General features: G+C 46.1%; 1 protein-coding gene and 1 pseudogene across 6 annotated transcripts in view; one reads left to right on the top strand and one right to left on the bottom strand.

Annotated features, from left to right (window-relative positions):
- Taok3 (TAO kinase 3) overlaps positions 1–23,096 on the bottom strand; it is a 153,786-nt gene that overhangs the window by 78,196 nt on the left and 52,494 nt on the right. For 4 of the 6 annotated variants that reach the window (XM_029477637.1, XM_021163499.1, XM_021163498.2 and 1 more), the window contains one exon: positions 9,955–10,039. The exons of the other annotated variants lie outside the window; for them this stretch is intronic. The gene's annotated coding sequence lies outside the window, so the exon portion shown is untranslated. The remainder of the gene's footprint in view (positions 1–9,954; positions 10,040–23,096) is intronic. 6 annotated transcript variants of the gene reach the window in all.
- LOC110295048 lies at positions 6,786–7,856 on the top strand (annotated as a pseudogene).

Below are 23,096 nucleotides of genomic sequence, written 5' to 3'. Positions count from 1 at the left end.
GCCTGCAGATAGGAATGCAGAGTGGTGCAGACAGCTTGGGAATGAGAGTTCATTGACAGACAGACAGACAGACAGACCCATCACCATCAGCAAAAAACACCCACTAAAACCCAGAGCCTGGAGTTAGCATTGTCTCAGGAATTCACACCATGAGACTAGAGGGATGGGTCAGTGGTTAACACATGTCACTCTTCCAAAGGACCAGAGTTCTCTTCCTAGCACCCTGTCACAGGGCTCACAACCACTCCAGCTCTGGGGGATCCTACCTGGCTTTTTCAAGTGTGCATGTGCGTGCACGCGGGCACACACACACACACAGAAAAAAAAAAAAAAGAATAATACTGTCAGGTACATACCCAAAAGAAAGGAAAAGACATTCACATCACAAACTCACACAGGTTTCCGAGTGACATTATCCCTGATTGCCAGACTGCAGGTATAAACCGCACACTTGGTTAACTGTGAGTGAAGAAAATGTGGTCTACCTGCACAATGGAATACAACAGCTATAGAGGGGAATGAAGGGCTGGGTGTGGTGGGGTGCGCCTGTAGTCCCAGCACGTGCTGTGCGGAAGCTGATGGACTATAAGCTCAGCCACCCTTGGTTATACAGTGTGTTTGAGGGCAGTGTGGGCTTCACGAAACTGTCTCAAAAAGACAAAAATGAAAGGAAGAAAGTAACAGTCATCTATGCTCCAGTGTGAGTGGATCTTGCAAGCATTATGTTAAGTGAACAAAGCCAGCATGAGCGATGATCTATGGACGATTACCAGGAGGGTGGGGCCAGGGAAAAGCCAAGGAGGCAGCTCCCCCATCAGGATGCTGGAACCTCTAATGCTGACTGAGGATTTGCATGCCCGTGTAAGTCCTGAAGGGCAGAGCCAGTGCTTCCTGAGATGGGACGGAAAGGTCTGTGCTCTGGAATGGCTGGAATATGATATTTTCATGCAGCCAGAAGCTCACGTGACCAGGATGCCCTTTGACCTGTCTGTATATTGACCTACCAGTTGGCACACAAATTCATTCTGTGTTGATTCTATTCTTACCCTTAATTTTTGAAAAAAAAAATTGGGATGTTATTTTTCCTCTTTTTAAAAATTTTTATTCTAAGTAGCCTCTGCTGCACACACAGCACTTACTTCTGTTTGAACTAATTATAAGTATAGACTGTGTTTCTTCCTTGACCTCCTGACTAACCAGGCTACATATTTAGCAATTAGTCAATAAATCTATTTTTCTTCAATATATGATATTCTAGAATGTTAAAAGGTCACCAGCTGAAGAAGCAAAGGTGACAGTGTTGGTAGATATATTTCCTCTTGTGACATGATGGCGTTGGGTGTTGGTGTGCACGGCTTCACAAATTCAGTTTCCTTGAGTCATTAGCATAGGTAGGTGATCAACCTAGCCATCCAGCCGCTGGCTAGCTTCATTCCTTCATTTAGTAAGTATGTACTGCATGCTGAGGACTGTCACAGTATTATGTTGGGCCTGATGCTAGGGTCAGAACCTGTGTCCCTCTCTATCTTTATACAGGACTTTCAGCCAAATGGAACAACAGACACCCAAAAGACAAGAGTTCAGACTGTTGTTAAAAACGGTAGGGAAATGTCTCTCAACATAAGTGTATAGAAGACTGGTCTGGCCTGTTTTTTTTTTTTTTTTTTTTTTGGTTGTTGTTGTTTTGTTTTTAACTTACAAGTCAAAAGCCATGCTTTCTTAGGGAAAATAAATGTATTTCATTTAATATGGATGTGTGGGAGAGTTGGGAGCAGAGATAATAAAGCTGCTCTTAGGCCAAGGAAGACCACAAAAAGCCTTTAAAACAACACTAAGACATCTGGTCTTTATGCTGTGCAGAACAGGGCGCCCACAAAGGCTCGGTACAGGAAGAGGGGTCTGCCTTGCCTGCACTGCACCCGTTGTCCTGGGCAACTGTCCTGCTGATCTTCACATACTGACCATCAAGTACAAAGCCAACAAGTTAATACTGTCGGGCAAAGTGTCTCAAATGGAGGCGCCTGGCAGTAAGGTAGCTGAGGGTAGGGAGGGCGCCAGAAAGTGGCTCTCCTTCCTTGTCCTGAGAACAGAAGGAGTCCCGGAGTAAACCAGGGAGGCATGGCAGCGGGTATAGGAGATTCCCTTTTAGAAAAATGAGGATCTAGTTCCTGAAATTCAATTGCTGAGGTGCATTTTGAATTTCTGAATACTGTGGCTTCAGTTAGGAATTAAGCTAAGTTATTAACGATCATTTTTGAGAAAACAGAGATTATTCTGTCATATTATAGACCAAAATGATTACGTTTAAACGGGGGGGGGAGAGAGAGAGAGAGAGAGAGAGAGAGAGAGAGATTTAAAAGAAACCTCCCAGAATAAATGACGAGCGAACATTTAATTACTAAGCACCATGGCAGAGCAGACGCCGTACGCTAAATCAATAAGCTTGACTACCCATAATTAATAAGTTCAAAAATAGAACGAGGAGATTTCTGGTTCCAGCCAAGATGGAGAAACGGGCACTTGATTTATTTATTTCCTGTCATCTGAAACAATCAAAGCATCAGATGAAACGCCCGTAGGATGGCACTTGAAGACAGTGGCCGGCAGGCAAAGGGCAAAGATCCCTGGTCCACAAGAAGCAGAGGCAAGTCCCCAGGAGCCCCAGGGTCCACCCAGGACAGGCGCAGGGAGGTACAGGAAGACACTGGTGGACCCCGTGATAGTGAGTGAGGAAGCCCCAGGAGTCCTGGGGTCCAACCAGGATAGGCGTAGGGCAGTGCAGGCAGACACTGGTGGACCCCGTGATAGCAAGTGAGGAAGCCCCAGGAGTCCTGGGGTCCACCCAGGACAGGCACAGGGAAGTACAGGAAGACAATGGTGGACCCTGTGATAGCGAGTGAGGAAGCCCCAGGAGTCCTGGGGTCCATCCAGGACAGGCGCAGGGCGGTGCGGGCACACATTGGTGGGCCCTGTGATAGCCAGTGAGAACCATAAGAGTCTGAGGTGACTCTGGTGGCTAAGAGTTCACCGGGCACAGCTGGAATAGAAGGGAACAGTCCAGAGGTGGTGGGGACCCACAGTGCCCCACCCCTCAAGTCTGTACTGTGTACTGGCAATGAGGAAGCCTAGGACAGGGCCACCCAAAAGGACTCACTCTGTAGCCCAAGCTGGCCTTGAACTCGAGACAGTGCAAGGACAGTAAACACGTGACTGCAGCCCTCGGGTTTAAAGCCAGAGGGATTAAGGGGCACGTAGAGCAGCAATAGACAAGCCATAAGAGACGCAAACTCGGCCTGCGTAGGGAAAGTACAATACAATGTCTGGGATAAACACATGGTGCATGGGATGAGATGTGGAAAAAAACTTAGTGAGTGTGTTTGAATGAATATATGAAACTCACATAAAACATGGAAAAAGATGAATGGAAGGAAGGAAGCAAGCAAGCAGGCAAGCAAACACAGGTGAGAATCACTGAACCAGGGAAACCTCCAAGTAGCCTGTATATGACTAGCAGGCATCTGTAAAGGTGAGAAAGGTTATGGTAAGACAGATCCAGAGAGGTGGCTCAGTGGTTAAGAGCGTTGGGTGCTCTTCAGAGGATCTGGGTTCGATCCCCAGCACCTACATGCCTGTTCACATCCAACTCCAGTTCCAGGGGATCTTCTGGACTCTGTAGGCACCAGGCACGCACAGAGTGCATACACATACATGCAGGCAAAGCACACATACACATAAAATAAAAAAGTAGCAGAAAAATAAAATAAAATATTAAGTATTTCCTTGAAGAAATAGTGAGGGGAGCATTTGCAAATCTGGTGAAAATTAGAAATCCTGTGATTTTCAGGTGTCTATAAAAAGTAAGAAACAAGATACATGAAAGAAATTACAGCAAGCATATTACAAAAAAGGTGTCCAAAAGGTGTGGTAAGGCTCTGGAGAAACGACTTGGGTTAAGAGCACTGGTTGTACTTCCAGAGGACCAGGGTTCAATTCCTAGCATTCACCACCATGAGTAACTCCAGTTCTAGGGAATCCTACAACCTCTTTTGGCCTCCATGGGAACCCTAGGCACTGGGCACTCATACAGTATACGGACTACTTGCTGGGCAACCCCCATTTTCATATAGAAATAAATATTAAATGCAAATTGATAAAGTCATAAAAGTAGAGTGATGGCTAATCTCAACTGTCAATGTGATAGGTTCTAGATCTCCTGGGAGACGGGTGTAGGTGGAGCTTGAGGCATTTCTGGAGGGATTATCTTGACTAGATTAATGGAGGTGTGAGGTCCGCCCATTGTGGGCAGAACCATTCCCTAGGCTGGGATCCTGGGCTAGAAGTGAGCTAAGCATGAACATCCATCCATCCCTGCTCTTGACTTCCCTGTCCCCCTACACCTTGCAGCCTTGAACTGTGAGCCAGAATGCACCGTCTCTTCCTGGAGTTGCCTTTTGTCAGGACATTTTTATCACAGCAACAGAGGATGGAGACAAACAGTCCAGGGATAATGGAGACAGTCTTTGTAAAGAAGCAGGAAAAGGGAGACAGCAGACCCAGCAGACTCCTGGCCATAAATATTATAATGGAGAAGATAATAGAACACCTTTCTTGAAGTGCCATAAGAAAAAAAGCCAAGCTCAAAATTCTATAGCCAATGAAAACACCTTTGAAGAGAGAAGGCAGAATAAAGGCTTCAGGAGGAAGGAGGAGCTGAAGGAATGCGGGGGTGGGGGGCTCGCTGTTCACACTGTGGGGGTGCTGAGGGGAGTCCTTCAGACGGGAGGGGAGCCACGCTAGAGAGGCATGGGGCGTGTGCAAAGGATTGATGGGAATGCAAGTGGGAGCTGGGTGGTGAGCTGCGAGGTTCCCACTGTGAAAATGTCTTTAACGGACAGTTGATCACTTACGCCGACCTCACAATGAATGCAGTGTGAGCTGTGGAGAGTGTGACAGCTCCAAGTCTGGAGGAAGAGAGCCTGAAGCCAACTGTTATAAAAAGGCCATGCCGGGCTGAAAGGCTATGCCAGTAGCATCATTTCAGCACGGGCCACGTGTATGCACAAATCATACATAAACACTAAACACGCATGCACACATGTATATACATGCTTCAAACAGGGAGACATAGATGAGCTGAGAGAGTCGAGGGACACAGAAGGATGTGTCCCTCTGTGAACAAAGTCCACTGTTACCATGAGCAGATTTCAAAACAGGTTACTACTGACAGTGAAGGGCATTGATGATGCTATGGCGAGGACCCATGAGAGGACATAATGATACCAAGTGTTTATGTTCCTCTGAACAGGGCCTTAAAACATGTGGTTAAACACTAACTCAATGGGGGTGCATAGGTTAAGATGCCCTGTTTACACGTTTGAAACTGTTGAAGAATAAATATAGTCTGTTAAAATAATTTTTAAAAGACAGTTATGGGGCTGGAGAGATGGCTCAGAGGTTAAGAGCCGGCTGCTCTACCAGAGGACCTGTGTTCAGTTTCCAGCACACACATGACAAGTTACACCCATTTGTAACTCCAGTTCTGGGGAATCTGATGCCCTCTCCTGACCTCTGTGGGTGCCAGGCGCACGCACGGCACCCAGGTACACACGTAGGCAAAACACCTATACACATTTAAAAAAAAATCTTAAAAAGATAATCCCTGGGTGGAAGAGCAAATGGAGATATAAGAACCCACTTTGAGTGGACTGAAAATGCAAGCACGGATGGGCAGGGCGGGGTGGGGTGGGGCTTGGGGCGGGGTCTGTGACCTCAGTGCCTCAGCTTCTGAACCTAGGGCGGCAGCAGCCGGAGTCATTGTGAGTTTGACACCAGCCTGGGCTACAGAGTGAGACTCTGTCTCAAAAGAGAAGCAATCAAATATATGTAAAGGGAAAAGCAAAGGCTGGCACAATGTATCCAAACCATATTACGCTGCTGACCTTACAGGGAATATAAGGCATAGAGAGTGAGGAGAGTTCAATGTGTGACCTCAGCTCGCACTGCGTGTTTATTTCTTTAAAAAGTCACTTTTTTTTTAAATGAGCAGAGGAAATAATGAAGGTTAAAGAGAAACATCATTGAAATAACAATGATAGAAAAATGAAGAAAAAAAAAACCAACACGAAGCGAAGTTCTTTTAGAAAAAGAACTGAATTTATTAATCTCACGTCAAACTGATTTGTTAATTAAAAAAAAAAAAAGACAGCCGGGCAGTGGTGGTGAACCCCTTTAATCCCAGCACTTGGGAGGCAGAGGCAGGCAGATTTCTGAGTTCTAGGACAGCCTGGTCTACAGAGTGAGTTCTAGGACAGCCAGGGCTACACAGAGAAATCCTGTGTGTGTGTGTGGGGGGGGGGGGGCGGCAGAAGAAACAAATGACTAATCAGGAAGGAGAGAGGAGACACCGTTTGCACTGGGGTAACTAGAAACAATGTCGTACAAAGAAAGCACTTGGAAGAAATGGTCAGCTACTTCAGAAGACACAAATCATCACTGGTCACACAAAAAAAGATCTGAAATAAAAGAACTGAAATTTGGGCTGGCGCGATGGCTCAGTGTATAAAGATGCCGTCTCCTAATCTGAGGTCAACCCCTCCGAGCCACAGGGTGGGAGAAGAGAAAACAACTCCTGCAGTCAGTCTTTGACCTCCACACGTGCACTGTGGCATGCTGGTGCAGAGACACACGTGGGACACATAAATATAACAGCATATTTCAAATATTGAAATGTAAGATTTTCGGTCCCATATTGAACTCGAGCTGGAAGAGGCGAGTTCAGTCTCAAAATGGAGCGCCATGATCGAAAGGAAGCAGAGCAGCCGAGGAAGCTGTTTATTGGTGGTCTGAGCTTTGAAACCACAGATGCTAGCTTAAGAGAACATTTTGAGAAATGGGGCGCACTTACAGACTGTGTGGTAATGAGAGATCCCCAAACAAAACGTTCCAGAGGCTTTGGTTTTGTGACCTACTCTTGTGTTGAAGAGGTGGATGCTGCAATGTGTGCTCGGCCACACAAGGTTGATGGGCGAGTGGTGGACCCAAAGAGAGCTGTTTCTAGAGAGGATTCTGTAAAGCCTGGCGCCCATTTAACGGTGAAGAAAATTTTTGTTGGTGGTATTAAAGAGGATTCGGAAGATATAACCTGAGAGACGACTTTGAAAAGTGTGGCAAGATTGAAGCCATAGAGGTTATGGAAGACAGGCAGAGTGGGAAAAAGAGAGGATTTGCTTTTGTAACTTTTGATGATCATGACACAGTTGATAACATTGTTGTTCAGAAATACCACACTATTAATGGGCATAATTGTGAAGTGAAAAAGGCCCTTTCTAAACAAGAGATGCAGTCTGCTGGATCCCAGAGAGGTCGTGGAGGTGGCTCTGGCAACTTTATGGGTCGTGGAGGAAACTTTGGTCGTGGAGTAAACTTTGGTGGAAGAGGTGGCTATGGTGGTGGAGGTGGTGGCAGCAGAGGTAGTTATGGAGGTGGTGATGGTGGATATAATGGATTTGGAGGTGATGGTGGCAACTATGGTGGTGGTCCTGGTTACAGCAGTAGAGGAGGTTATGGAGGTGGTGGACCAGGCTATGGAAACCAGGGAGGTAGATGTGCTGGAGGAGGAGGCTATGATGGTTACAATGAAGGAGGAAATTTTGGTGGCAGTAACTATGGTGTTGGTAGGAACTACAATGACTTTGGAAATTATAGTGGACAGCAACAATCAAATTGTGGACCAATGAAGGGGGGCAGTTTTGGTGGAAGAAGCTCAGGCAGTCCCTATGGTGGTGGCTATGGATCTGGAGGTGGAAGTGGTGGATATGGTAGCAGAAGGTTTTAAAATAAAACAGAAACGGCTACAGTTCTTATCAGGAGAGAGCGAGGAGTTGTCAGGAAAGCTGCAGGTTACTTTGAGACTGTTGTCCCAAATGCATTAGAGGAACTGTAAAAATCTGCCACAGAAGGAACGATGATCCATAGTCAGAAAAGTCACTGCAGCTTAAACAGGAAACCCTTCTTGTTCAGGACTGTCATAGCCACAGTTTGCAAAAAGTGCAGCTATTGATTAATGCAATTGTAGTGTCAATTAGATGTACATTCCTGAGGTCTTTTATCTGTTGTAGCTTTGTCTTTTTCTTTTTATTACATCAGGTATATTGCCCTGTAAATTGTGGTAATGGTACCAGGAATAAAAAATTAAGGAATTTTTAACTTTTCAAAAAAAAAAAAAAAGAAAAGAAATATAAGATTTTCCCCATAAATAAACATTGCGCTTCACCAGCAACTCCAGCCCATGTACGAGGGAGAAACCCACCCATGCAGACTACACAACCGTCCCAGAAAAGAGTAAAAGTGTTCTCATTCAAAACAGAAATGAAGGCTGCACTGCCCTCAGGCCAGAAACAAACTTGCGTTCCACAGAAAGTAGACTCTACATTAGACTTCATCCAAATTAGACACGTCTGCGGTTACAGCACAGACGAGCAACACCACATGAAAACCTGCACAAAACACACCTCACTTGTACACAGAAGTATAAAGACCTCTCACAACCCAGTAGCAATTCGATTTTTATTTTTTATTTTGTTTTATGTGTAGGGGTGCTCTGCCCATATGTATGTCTGCGCACCATGTTCACGCCTGGTGCCCGAAGAGGCCAGAAGAGGGCGATGGATCTCGGGAGCTGGAGTTGGTGATTGTAAGCCAGCATGTGGCTGCTGGGAACTGAACCCAAGTCTTCTGCAAGAGCGGCCAGTGCTCTTTTATTCTTTTTTTCTTTTTAAAGATTTATTTATGTATGTGAGTACACTGTAGCTGTCTTCAGACACACCAGAAGAGGGCATCGGTTCTCATTACAGATGGTTGTGAGCCACCATGTGATTGCAGGGAATTGAACTCAGGACCTCTGGAAGAGCAGTCGGTGCTCTTAACCACTGAGCCATCTCTCCAGCCCCGTGGCCAGGGTTAACTTTTAAAATATCTCTCAAGCCCCTATAATTCATTTTTTTTAAAAAAAAATGTGTGAAAGATGAGTGCCTCTTACCAAGGAAGATGTCAAGGGGCCAATGAGAGATGCTTAGCAGTAACTCCCCAGACACACAAACCTAACCTTGAGATACTGCCTCACACTCACTGAAATGGCTACCACGGATGACCTCATCAGACCAGGCATGATGAGGATGGAGCAACTGGGCCCTAGAGACAGTGAAGTGTGTTTGTGTGTGTGTTTATGTGTATACGTGTTCATATGGGCGAGCATGTGCTTGGCCACGTACGCACATGTAGAAGCAGGAGGTGAAGCAGAGGTCTTTTTATCCACTGCTTCTCCATCTTACTTTTAGAGACCCAGTCTCATACTGAGCCCAGACCTCATCAGTTAGGCGAGGCTGGCTGGTTAGTGAGCCCGCTCCCCCCCAGGGTGTCTCCACAGTGCTGGGATGACAGGTACATGCCACCACCCCTGGCTATTTTATGTGGGTTCTGGTGGGGGGGAATCAAAGTGAGGACTTCATGTTTGTAATGCGAGCAATATGTCACCTGAGCCATCTCCTTAGACCTAAAAAAAACCCCCACACTTTCAATAATATAACATTTTAAAAACACTTATTTCATTTTGTAAATTGAGTATGTGTATACAGCAGCTAGGTGTTGCGTTTGTCCATGTGGGCGCAGTGCCAGTGGAGGCCTGAAGAGGGCGCCAAGCCTCCTGGAGCTGGAGTCACAAGTAGGTTGGGAGCTGTCTTATGTGGGTGCTGGGAACAGAACCCAGGTCTTCTGCAAGAACAGTGCATGTTCTTAATTCCCAGTCATCGCTCCATCCATATATGCACTACCTTCTTACTCATGTGTTTATATACCTGTCATATTCTTACGAACATAGTAAAATCTCACCACAGAAGGCCCAGAAAACACGACTTTTTCCTATATTATAGGAGGCAGCTGCGCCAGGGAGCACAGTACCTTTTGACGTATGGCACAGCCCCCACTGAGCGGCTCTGGTACATTGTAGCAGCGGTCTCTCCTCACTTCTGCACTTAGGATGTGTCTGTGGACAGAGGGGAGGATACATAACTATGGGAGAACAGAGCTGAACTTGAGAGCCGACAGTTGTGGTCCCAGCGACTCTGGGGGTGGGGGTGGGGGACTGGGAATGGCTGGAGCCCAGGAGTCCGAGGCCTGTCTGTGCAACCTAATGAGACTTTGATATCTTGATAAAATCAAACCAACAACTAATGATGGAGTAGACATAAATATTCAGAAAAATAATATAAAGCATTTATTGCCAAGCATGAAAGGTAAATAGAAAAGATCCAAATTTCATCACAGGCTTCTGGGATTCCCATGAGATGACCACCTCAGTAGACTCAGGATCTACATGGAGGAGGCCACAGATCTGTAGATATGTTATATAACTCAAAATGACCCCACCGGCTGCTGAAAGACATGGCTAGGTAGTTAAGAGTGTCAGACCCTTCCAGAGAGCTCCTGGATGGTGCCCAGCACCCATGTGGTAGCACAAAACTGTCTCTTACTCCACTTCCAGGGGATACAGCGCCCTCTTCTGGCCTCCATGGGCACTGCACACACATGATACACAGACATGCATGCAGGCAAACACCCGTACACATAAAACAAGAAGAAATAAGTCTCAAAAAAAGAAAAAGAAAAACCATAACAATAAATAAATACATAAATACCCTACGCATGGTATGTGACACTAACCTGACAGCACATGGTACTCAATGTTGTCGACTCCCAGTGACCTCTGTTGTTTCTGGCACAGTCATGAGATACACTGTTCCAACACCTCCCTTTCCAGACTCGCCTATAGCCATCTCCCACATTTCCATGTTAACTATTAATTTTATATTGTAAAAGCAACACATGACTAATGTGAGACGAATGTGGACACAGATTTAGAACCTTTTTGTTTTTTTAATTTTTATTCCCAACTCAGGGGCTGGAGAGATAGTCACCCTAGTAGATGCATTTAAAAAAGAAAAAGAAAAGAAAGCAAAATAAACCTGGATATGGTGGTAGATTTTCAGTGCCAACACTGAGGAGGCTGAGGTAGATCGGATGCCTGTGGGTTGCAGGCCAGCTAGCTGAATTGGTGAGCCCTCAGTCAGTGAGGGACTCAAAACCAAGGTGGTCGGTACTGTGGAATGAGATCCACAGTTGTTCTGTGGCCTCCACATGCACCCGACCCACCACAAAGCCTTGCACACAGCATTCAGAGTTCCTGATAACAACTGGCTTTTTCCTTTCTCCATACTTGCTTCTTCACGCTTGTCCTTTTGACATGTAGCTGACACCTGCATAGAATCTCATCTTCAAACTTGTCTATGCTGTCTCACTGAGCACTGTCCTCACTGACTGCCTAGTGACTGCTCAGGGTCAGACTCACAGGATGGTCCCTGACACTCACAACCAGCGCTCCACCGCTGGAGATGGAGGCTTCACGGTGCTTGGCTCTGGGCGTCTGAACTCATGCCCTCATACTTGTGTGAGAAACGCTCTACCCACTGAGCCATCTCCCAGCCTTGGAGTATGATTTGTTTTGTTGACGTAAGGTGAGGGGTCTCCCTGTGTAGCCCTAGCTGGCCTGGAACTCCCTATGTAGCCCAGGCTGGCCTCAAACTAGCAGAGATCTGCCTGTCTTTGCATCCTGAGTGCTGAGATCAAAGTTGTGAACCACCACAGAGGGTTCAGTGCCTTGCAGGAATTAAAATAAACAACTAGAAGCAATGTCTCAACTTCTACCCGTTCTCCCCAATCCAAGGATATCTTGTGCCTCTGTTCACGAACCATAGTTTCATGATTCCAGTTAGTTCCTGATTCTGCTTTTGTTTTTGTTTTTTTTTGAGACAGGATTTCTCTGTGTAGGGTTTCCTTTGGTGACCTGGAACTCTCTGTGTAGAACAGGCTGGCTTCAAACTCAGAGATCCTCCTGCCTCTGCCTCCTGAGAGATGCTGGAATTCAAGGCATGGCCCACCACCGCCCAGCTATTTCCTTGGATTCTTTCTGTAGCTTGTTTTAGATTAACTAGAGCCTACCTGTATTCAGCACCAAATTTCAGTTAATCACTAAACTATCAGTAACTCCATGGCTACGATGCCCTCCTGCTAATCTAGTCTGATGACAGCGCCAGGAACTAAGATAATCCTAACAACATTGTGTGAGAACTAGTGAATAAAACTAATGTGAGTGTGTGTACATGTGTGTGCACATGCATGCATGTGGAGGACAGAGGTCGCTGTCGGGTGTCTCAGTCACTTCACACCCACCACCCACTCATCCATCCATCTATGTCTCTCTCTCTCTCTCTCTCTCTCTCTCTCTCTCTCTCTCTCTCTCTCCCTCTCTCTCTGTCGAGACAGGGTTTCTCACTGACCCTGGGGCTCACAGATGGGGCATGGCTGGGTGGCCAATGAGCTCCATGGATTTCCTGTCTTCTTCCCCATTACAATAGGGTTACAGGCGCACACAACCAGTCCTGGCCTTTTCTGTAGGTACACATAAGCCCTTTCCTGACTGAGCCATCTCCCTAGACCCAGCCTATAATTTTAACTCTTTGCTTCAGATAAACAGATCAACACAGCCCGGAGTGTCCGGCATGCCCACAGAGTAAGGCATATGCTTGAGTCCACTTCTTACTTGAACTATGTGTACTCAAGTTAAAAAAAGAACTGCTTCCTTGACATATAACTCCCATATCCAATCTGCTTACAGAAGGTTTTGGTGTTTTCCCAGGGGATTTGCAACCACCACAATGCCGTTCTTAGACTGCTTTCACGGCAAGGAGAAACCCACAGCCTTTGCCCTCTCGCCCTCCACACTAGGCAAACACCAACTAGCTTTTGTCTCCTTCCATTTCCTGGTTCCTGAGAGTTCTGAGAACAGCCTCATGGAACATGTGTCACACAACACGTGTTCTCTTGGGGCTGGTTTCTTTCATGTGGTATAGGCCAGCATGTAACATGAATTGGTATCTCATGTCTGGGACAATTCTATGTAAAGTTCCATTGTGAGAGTATACCATGGGGTGCCCATCAGCAGCTCAGCTGACCAACAAGTGAGGGCATGTCTATCTGCCAGCTGCTGTGAATAATGGCATTGCAGTCATCTCTGCCCACATTTCTGAGTGGATATACCCAGGGCTAGACTAGCTGGGCTCTCTGGAATATAGACCTGGGGCTAAACTAGCTGGGCTTTCGGGCCTTGGTAAACAGCTGAGGATCAATGAAACTCTATACCAGTCTCCTGTTGTCCAGCTCAGAACCAGTCATAAAAATCCAGACCCACCCTCCTCTCCAAACAGTAACTGGGATTATTTTTCTCTAGGAGGATTTCATTCTGAGCATTTGCTCAAGTGACACACATAAAATTGTCTTCCCATCTCAGCCTCTGTGACCGTATATGTCACATGGACAGCAATGGCTGAGAATTGTGCCAAGAATGTTGCCTTTCAGGCCATGGGAGCTTGGGACAACCAAAACGATCTGCTTAGCTAAGAGCAACAGCAACCGAAATTACACCGTTTACTCTTGTTCCTCAGAGATGGAGCCTTCCAACAACGGGAAGAGAGCTACAGAATTGTTCACAGACCTTGTGGAAAAAGAAGAAACAGAGAAATGGCATAGACACACAGAGTCTCTGCGACCCCCAGAAATGGAGACGAGACACCGTCTCCATGAGGCTCTCTACTGCTTTGTCATGTTTTAATCACGCCACGTCCCTGACAAACCAGGAGCCAGCGAAGCCAAAACCCCACAGAACTTCAGCATCACAGAAGGGAGGAAGAGTCAGAAGGGTTCGTGTTGGAAAAGCACCCACCTTCCTCCTTCTCCTCTTCCTCCCTCATCCCCTACCTTCCCCTTTCTTCTTCTCCTCTTCCTCTCCCTGCCCTCTCCTCCTCTCTCGAGTCTCAGGAACTCAGTTGTTACCTCAAGCCCACAAAGAGGTATTTCCTCCAAACCAAACTCCAGAATTCCTCACTTCTTAGCCCAGAGAGCTTCCCCTGAACCACACGCCCAGGTCAGACTTCCATGCAATCCAAGTTGCTATGTTTTGGAGGGTTTTTAGTGTCCCATGAGATTGGGTTCCTGTGTCCTGAGGATCTCCTAACACCTGGTATATACTTATATTCAGTACTTCAACCCACACGATGGAGAAATTGGGGGACACCTTTAAGGAAAGAATACAGGGCCAGAGAGGCAGCTCAGTGGTTATGAGCAGGTACTACTCTCGCAGAGGACCTGGGTTTGGTTTTCAGCACCCACGTCAGGTGCTTCACAACTGCCTCTAACTCTAGCTCCAGGGGATCATAAGCCTTTCACATATACATATCCACATGCAGTTGTACACATTATAAATAATTTAAAATGAATATTTTAAAAAAGAATATAAAATTCTCACACAAATATATGCCTAGAAGGGCTTGGGACTGGGCTGCCAAAATACTTGCCAAGTACAAGTGCAAGCATACAAGGTCCTAGGATCACCCTTTAGCACAGCATAAGAGAAAACATGGGGATGTAGCTAGAGGGCCTTGAGGGAGACCAGCAACCCAGGATCCATACTGAAGACTTATTCATCGCTTGCTTTTAGAGGGTGGGCCAATGCTTCTGAGGGCTGGAGGGCTGGAGATCTGACAGAGGGTTGGGCATCAGAGGGTGGGTGGGGCATCAGAGGGCAGAATGGGATATCAGAGGCCAGGCTGGGGCATCACAGAGATGGTTGGGCATCAAGGGGTAGACTGAGTCATTTGTTAATTATTGGACTGCAGCAAAAACTGAAGCTCAGACCGTAGTCAGGGCTCTGTGAAAGTCAGAACTAGTGCAGGGTAGGTTGTCGCACCTCATGCCTGCCACTCAGCCTACACGCAGACATGACAGGAGTCACCTGCTAAGAAAGCCAGCTAGCTGCTGTGCCTGCCCGCCACCACTAACTGTTACTCTGAGGTAAGAAAACGCTTTTTATGGCCCTTACATTTTGACAATGAAACTAGAGAACAGTTAGCTTTTACACTACCAAGATCAAATAGCCCAGGGCGCTTGCGTGTCTGAAAAGCCGGGGAGGGACACGGCAGTCACCTGAGCGCCACCTCACAAGTGTGGCACAAGTGTCTTGAGTTTATTGATTTATCATAATAAAGATAACTGTTAGTCTACTCCTGAGTGAACTGACGTTAAATTATATGACAAAGACTCTTCCTGTTCCTTCTTAAGACTAAGATCTATGTCTCTGTCTTAAAGGAAGAAAAAAAAAAAAAAAAAAAACTATTGGTTGTTCTGCTTGATTGGGTTGGTAGACAGAGGACAGTAGCCAGGCTCCTTTGAGCTTTTAACTTTACATGTTTTTGTTTTTAACTTTTTTTAATGTTTTTGTTTTGTGTAGTATGGATATTTTGCCTGTGTCTTTGTGTATCATGTGTGTTGTGGCTACTGTCGATGGAGGTCAGAAGATCAGATTCCCAGAAGCTGAAGTCGGAGACAGTTTTGAACTGCAATGTGGGTGCTGGAAATCAAGTCCAGAAACTCTGGAAGGGCAATGAGTGTTCTACCCACTGAGCCACCCCTCCACCCTGGCTCCCTTCACTTGGGTATTTAGCAACTGTGTACTGTCTGCTATTTTGATGGGAGGCCAGAAACTTGAGTTCAATGCTACTTGAGCTCAGAAAATAAACACTACTTTATGTGGGTTTTAAATCAAGACCTGGGGGCTGGGGAGACAGGTCAGAGGTTAAGAGCACAGGCTGCTCTTGAAAAGGACCTGGGTTTGATTTTCAGTACCCATATCAAGAGGGTCACAGCGTCTAACTCCAGTTCTCTGGGATCTGGTGCTCTCGTCTGGCCTCTCTGGGCACTGTACTCATGGGATGCACAGACACACATACACATAAATAAAATTAAAAATATTTAAGACCAGTGCAAAAATGGTGCTCATCTGGCTTTATAAATTCCAAATTGGTCTAATAGATTGAACCAAATTGTGTGACGTAATGATACATAACTATCTAGCTATCAAATACATGATATGAACCAAACACATCATATAAATGCTTAAACGATTGCAAAATATAATAATAATACATCCCGTGTTCCTCAGACTCGATTAACATTTATCTATATATATTATCAATAATATTTACAGAATCCTAATTCTTTTTAAAGCTTATTTTTGGTTATTTGCTTAATTTATCACACATTCCTTCATTCACTCAGCAAGCATACTAAATGTCACCTGTGTGTCCAGCACTGAGTGAGACTTTAGGTTCTTTGTACCCTGAGACAGTCTGTACGCCAGTACATAGTACCGTAAACAGTATGCACAGGTCTGTGGGTGGGTGGGCAGCTTGCATGCAGGGGACAGAGCAGGATGTCAGATAGCCTCTGTCACCCTCTGCATTAGGGTCTCTCACTGGCCAGCAAACTCTTAGGATCCTCCTGTCTCTGACACACAACGCTGGGGTGATAGACACACAAAGTTTCAACCAATGTTTTATGTGGGTGGTGGAGATTTGAACTTGGGTCCAGGTGTATGCAGAGCAAGCGCTCCTATCCACTGAGCTGTCTTCCCAGCTCTAGTGCCTGATCTCTTGACCTGTGGGCTATGCTGCCAGGATGGGACTATGTAACTGAATGTGGAGGTCATAGAAAAGTCTGTCAACAGTAAAGGGAGGTTTCTGTGCATTCAATGACCAGAGATGAATTCTAACTCAAAGGCTTACGATACCAGGTGTCTCCAGCAGGAAGCCCTTAGTGTAGGGTGTGATGTCAGTGCAGCTGGGCTCCTGAACACAGAAATGTGCACTGTGAACTGTGCCTACTGTGGTACCAAGAAGGGTGATGGACACTTCTGGAAACACCTGGGCTCACTCAAGACTGACACATGTCACAAACTGCAGTGCCTTTAGGGGCACACTAAGTTTTCTATTCTTAGAGAAGTGCTGCTGCTGAAACACACTGAATACGGACATCTTAACATCCCGCCCTCATGCCTGTAGTATGAAACTAAAAACTTCAGTACACGTTCAAGGTGCTGTGTTGGAGCATAGGCTGTCTCGGGCTACAGAGACCCTAAAGGCTCCCTCAGTGCTGGACACACAGGGGACATTGCTTGCTGAGTGAATGAATCAATGCGTGATAAATTAAGCGTATAACCCCCCCCAAAAAAGCTTTAAAAAGAATACCTGAATTGTCCAACAGATTAAATAGACAAGTCTCAAAAGTAGACATGCAAATGTGCAGGCCACACATTTGAAACTCCCCAGCACTGGGGGAGCCATGGGGGAAATGCAAATCAACACCAGGAGATGTCACTTCGCTCAGGTAAGACTGGCTATTATCAAAGAGACAAAGATGACAAGAGCTGGCAGGGATCTGTAAGAAAGAGAACCTTCCTGGCACAATGTGGGTGGGAATGCACGTAAATACAACCATTATGTCAAGAGGCAGGAAGGCTCCCGGACAATTCTATCCCCGTTTGTTGGAGCTCTGTTCACAGTGGCAAAAGGAGCTAAGCACCTGGCCCCACGAATGCTCAGGCAGGTGCTGCTTATACACATAGGACGATATTCAGCCATTTGAAAGCATGAGATCTATCACTGGCCATGAGGGGATGGAGCCGGACGTCACCCGGATGTCACTGTAGTGAGTTAAATAAGCCAGGCAGAGAATATAAAGGGTCACATGATGTCACTGTGGTGGTCAGGACAATACTCTCCTACAGGTTTATATATTTGAGTGATCGGTCCTGAGTCCCTGGAACTGTTTGGGAAGGACCAGGCAGTGTGGCCTTAATGAAGGAGGTGTGTTCCTGGGGGTAGGCATTGAGGTTTTATGCCATCTCTGGTGTGTGTCTGTCTTTCTGCTTCGTAAAGGTTATGGATCAAGATGTGATCCGTACCTGCCTGACTGTCTGTATGTCACCTTTGCATTGAGACCCAGTTAAAAAAATTTTTTTTGTTGTTTTGCTTTTTTGTTGTTTCTCTGTATAGCCCTGGCTGTCCTGGAACTCACTTTGTAGACCAGGCTGGCCTTGAACTCAGAAATTCTCTTGCCTCTGCCTCCTAAGTGCTGGGAGTAAAGGCGTGCGCCACCCCACCACTGCCTGGCCAGTTAAAATGCTTATTGTAAGATTAGTCTGGAATAGTGGGAGATGGGAGCAGGGAGGGCAAGCGGCTCCATGAACCTGGATGCAGGAAACAGGGGACAGCCCAGTAAGGAACGAAAAGCCTTGTCTATCCCAGAAAAGGCATGGGGCCTGAGGTAGCTCTGGGCTGTAAGAGTGGGTGATGAGGGAGAAGTTAGTCCAGCAAGTGAAAACAGAGAGCTGAGAGAGATCAAGCCTGCCACTGAGGAGGAGGAGGGTTTCTAGCCAGATGGAGTTAAAGACTCTACATGGGTATCAGAGAAGAGCACACGGCATAAAGAGGTTAGGGGTCAAAGTCAATGATGGAGCAGGGTGAGACTAGGGCAGTCTGGACCAGATAGGGAAGATAGAGCAGCTGTACCAATGTGGAGAGAAGGGATGGGTGAGGAGCACGCTGGAGCATGCTGGAGTTGGATTACTGTGAGAGCTGGATTCATGCTACGTGTGTATTCCTCCCCTTGAGTATGAGGTCGGAATGCTAAATGTGACTTCCTTGAGGCAACAAGTGAGGCGTGTAAATGACGGGATGCTAGGAATGAAATTGAAGGGCTTATTGTTTTTTAATTTTAAAAATTATTATTATATGTGCATGAGTGTTTGGCATACATGTAGGGATGTGCATCACATGTGTACTAGATGATGGAAGAGAACAAAAGAGGGCGTGGATCGCCTAGGACTGGAGTTACAGATGGTCGCCAAGCTCTGTGTGGGTCCCGGAAATCGAACCCTGGTCCTCTGCAACATGAGTTCTTAATTGTTGAACCACCTCTCTAGCCCCCAGGTCCATATATATATATACACACACACACACACACACACACACACACACACACATACATATATATACACACACATACATATATATACACACACACACACATATGTCTAGAATTTGGGGAATGTTGTTCAATATATACATATATGTTTGTTTGGGGACACAGGGTCTCACTATGTAGCCCTGGCTGGCCTGGTATTAAGTATATAGACCACCACGCTGGTCTTGAGCTCACAGAAATCCACCTGCCTCTGCCTCCCAAGAGCTGGGATTACAGGTGTGTGCCACTATACCTGGCTCCTTAAGTTTTCAAAAGATTGCTGTACACTTGTTTCATTGAAAGAGAAAGAAAAACAAACACGCAAACAAAAGCCCCAAATAAGAACAAAATAAAAACAAAGACAGCTACACGCAAACCAAGCCTTTGTCTCATTTCTGTTTTGGAAGTTTTTCTCCATCCTCCACCCCTGCTTTTTCTTCTTCCTTTCTCTGAAGTGTGTAGAGCTTGATACCACATTGCACAAACTGGAATGAGTCCACATTATTTAAGTGTGTGCTTTAAGAGTCAGTGTATAAACAGCATTTCCGGTTGGGAGTGGATCTGAGTGGGGCTCGGGGACACTGAGGTGCCACCTAGTAGTTTTGGAGATAGAGTCAGCTGGTACTTGGGGCCTGACAGCTCAGACTGAAATCAGAATGACCATGTAGCTGTAGGGGACCTGTGATCACTGTGCTGCGCTTCAGGAAGGCAGCCACCGGGAACAACAGACTGAGAAGTAGGAGCCTTGCAAAGAGACCTCCTTCAGCGCAGGATATCCCAGGGTGAGGATCTTCTGAAATGTCACAGGTATTAGCAAGCGCCTTCTTGGCTGTTGGCTTGGGAATAATTCTCCCTCCGTTTTGTGGAGAGGGAAAGCAGTCTTTATTATCATGAGCAGTTAGAAACTCAAACTTCAGAACCAAATCGTACATACTTATACATAATTGTTTATATTCTGTTTTTGAGACAGGGTCACACACTGTAGTTTGGATTGGCTGGGAACTTGGCCTGAACTAAAGATGCTTCTGCCTCTGTCTTCCCAGTGATAGGGTTATAAAGCATAGGCCAGTGAGGTCTGCCTAAAGTACACACTTCTTTGGGAAGGGTTTATCTGGCTGTCCTCACCCTCCACCTCACATGCTATTTGGAGCCGGAGCGTCAGAAAGAGAATGGAGGTCAGATGATGTCTTAAGAGTGGAGCCCAACTCTGGTGGGACTGGGGTCCTTAGATGTCAGAGACAGGATGAGAGCAGCAGGGACAGACCCTCAAGTTCAGACAGACCCAAGAAGAAAGCTGAAGCAGGAACAGGGTCTGTAGCACATTGGGTTTGGACTTGCAGCCTCCACTAAATATACACATGCACACACACAGATAGACACATATGTAGATGTATGTATTGTATTATATATAAGTGTATTTTTATATTACATATAAATGTTATATTGATACATACATAAGTACATGTGTAAACATATATACTGTACATACACAGTATATTACATAAGCACATAAATATATCCACATTTACATATATAAGTCCATATTTTAAATATGCATTTTTATACACTGATACACAATTTCAGGATACACAAAAGAAAGAAAATGCACGATATTTGTCTTTCTGAACTTACTTTTCCTAACATGCTGATCTCCAGTTGCTACAATTTCCAGCAAAGAGCATCATTTCACTTGTCTCTGTGGCCAGATACACATTAAGAATCCATCCCACCCCAGTCAGAATGGCAGGTGTTAGGTAAGGAGACAGAGGCTGTGGGAAGCAGGGGGCAGTGTGCACTGGTACAGCCACCATGGAAATGCTAAGAGAAGAGCCACCGAGTGACCCAGCTGCCCACCATGGGCAGAGCCCCGAGAGACTAAGTCAGCAGGACCCAGACGCATCACTACATATCACCACCAACTAGAGCTGCGTTACACAGCCAGCCTCAGCGTCCAGCACAGAAGAAGGAAGAACACCGACCTGTTTCATCTCAGTGCTGAGATGTGCAGCGCTGAGATGAAACAGTTAGGAGCCCTTCCTGCTCTTGCACAGGCCCAGGGTTTCATTCCCAACAACCCACGAACCATGTCATGTGGTTCACAATCACCTGTAACTCCACCTCCACAGGGATCTGGCGGCCTCTTCTGGACTCGAGGGGCACTGTTCTCACATACACATACATACATACATACATACACACACACACACACACACACACACACAAACATAATTTAAAAAAAAACTCTGAAATATACCACGATCATTCAAAGAATCAGGAACAAATATTCTTTGAAGTTGAGGGAAAAGTTGATAATATACTTGTCCTTGCGCAGACACTGGAGGGAGGAATGACCCACAAATGAGATTAGAGTACCCCTGAAGATTAACTACAAAGTCTTGACCTAAATGTGTCCGCAAGTGCTATTTCAGTGCATTTGAGCGTCAGCAATTCTGAATGAGCGTTGAGTGGATGAGTGAGTCCCTCCAGCCAGCAGTGTGTACCACTGCCTCGGTCTCTGGCTACATAAAGCCATATCTGTGGCTGATTTCCTTGAAAGTTGTTAATGGTGCGTGAACTTAGCCTGGGATAGACTGATAGAGTGTGTGCCTAGCATGTGTCAGGCCCTAAGCTCTGAAAATCAAGCCAAACCATGACAAAACCCCAAACAACAGCAAGCGCACCACACCACCAACTCTCCATATACTATTTTTTCTTTCTTCCTTTCTTTTTTTTTTTTTTTTTGGTTTTTCGAGACAGGGTTTTTCTGTATAGCCCTGGCTGTCCTGGAACTCACTTTGTAGACCAGGCTGGCCTCGAACTCAGAAATCCGCCTGCCTCTGCCTCCCGAGTGCTGGGATTAAAGGCGTGCGCCACCACGCCCGGCTCTCTTTCTTCCTTTCATGTAGCACAAGCGGGACTTGAATCCACTATGTAGTAAGGATGAGCTTGAAATTCTGACCCTCCAGCCTCCACCCACTGTGGGCTGGGATCTACAGGCTAATCTGTGCAGCTGCTAATGAATGGCGCAAACCGCTTGCACCTCAGCCAACACTCTCACTCAGTGAGAGTGCCTAGGCAGTGCCTAAGCCTCTCCCCGGATCCACACCACTAATTCCCATCTTCACAGGACACGGCATCCTTGGTTTTTGCAGTTGGTGTATGACAGACATCCTTCCTAGTGAATATTGGACTCCTGTCCTCAGTGACCCCAGGCCCCACTTGGACAGCATAGCTATCTTCACCCACCTCTCTAGGACACCAAGAAGTCCACTGCACAAATGGAGAATGGTGGGTTTGGCCTGGCTAGCTAGGGACTGCTCATAACCGGCCTGGGTCATGCAGGTGTCTGCTTTTGGCCCCCCGAGGAAGGGTATAGTGAGTGTTATGTGTAGTACATATTGTACACGAGTCATGTGGTCTCCAGCATGAACCTTCCTTGCTGCAGGCCAGGAGAAATCCACACAAACACACATGTCCACACACCCCAAAATAATCACACCAGCACTTAACAGAAGGGCCCAGAGAGCCTGTGTAGCTGCAAGTCTGTAAGAAGAGTGTTCCAGAGCCCCAGAGCTGGGGAAGCTGAGGTCCCTGGGCTTCTCTGGTCAGTTAGCTAGTCTGAATCAACGAGCTCCACATTCAGTGAGACACACTTTCAAAAAATAAGGTGGAGAGCAACCGAGGACGACGTTCCAAGTTGACTTCTGGCCTCTACATGTGCACGCACGGGACACACACACAAACAAAGGAATTTTAGGGGCTGGCAATATGGCTCAGTGGGTTAAAGTGCTTGCACCCAAGCCTGAGGTCCCAAGTTCAATCCCTGGATATACACAGTGGAAGAAGAGAACTGTCTTCCAAAGTAGTCCCCTGACTTCCACACAGGCTCTCTCTCTCTCTCTCTCTCTCTCTCTCTCTCTCTCTCTCTCTCTCTCTCCCTCCCTCCCTCCCTCCCTCTCTCCTCTAAATATAAATAAATGTAAAAATATTCAACAAAAGTATAAAATATTTTTTCTGTCTCTGTCTGTCTGTCTGTCTGTCTGTCTGTATGTATGTATGTCTATCTATCTATCTATCTATCTATCTATCTATCTATCTATCTATCTATCTGGTTTTTCAAGACAAGGTTT

This window comes from Mus caroli, chromosome 5, assembly GCF_900094665.2.
Source record: "Mus caroli chromosome 5, CAROLI_EIJ_v1.1, whole genome shotgun sequence".
Taxonomy (NCBI): Eukaryota; Metazoa; Chordata; class Mammalia; order Rodentia; family Muridae; genus Mus; species Mus caroli.
Note: the sequence above shows the minus strand (reverse complement) of the source record. Positions and strands in the feature narration are given on the sequence as shown.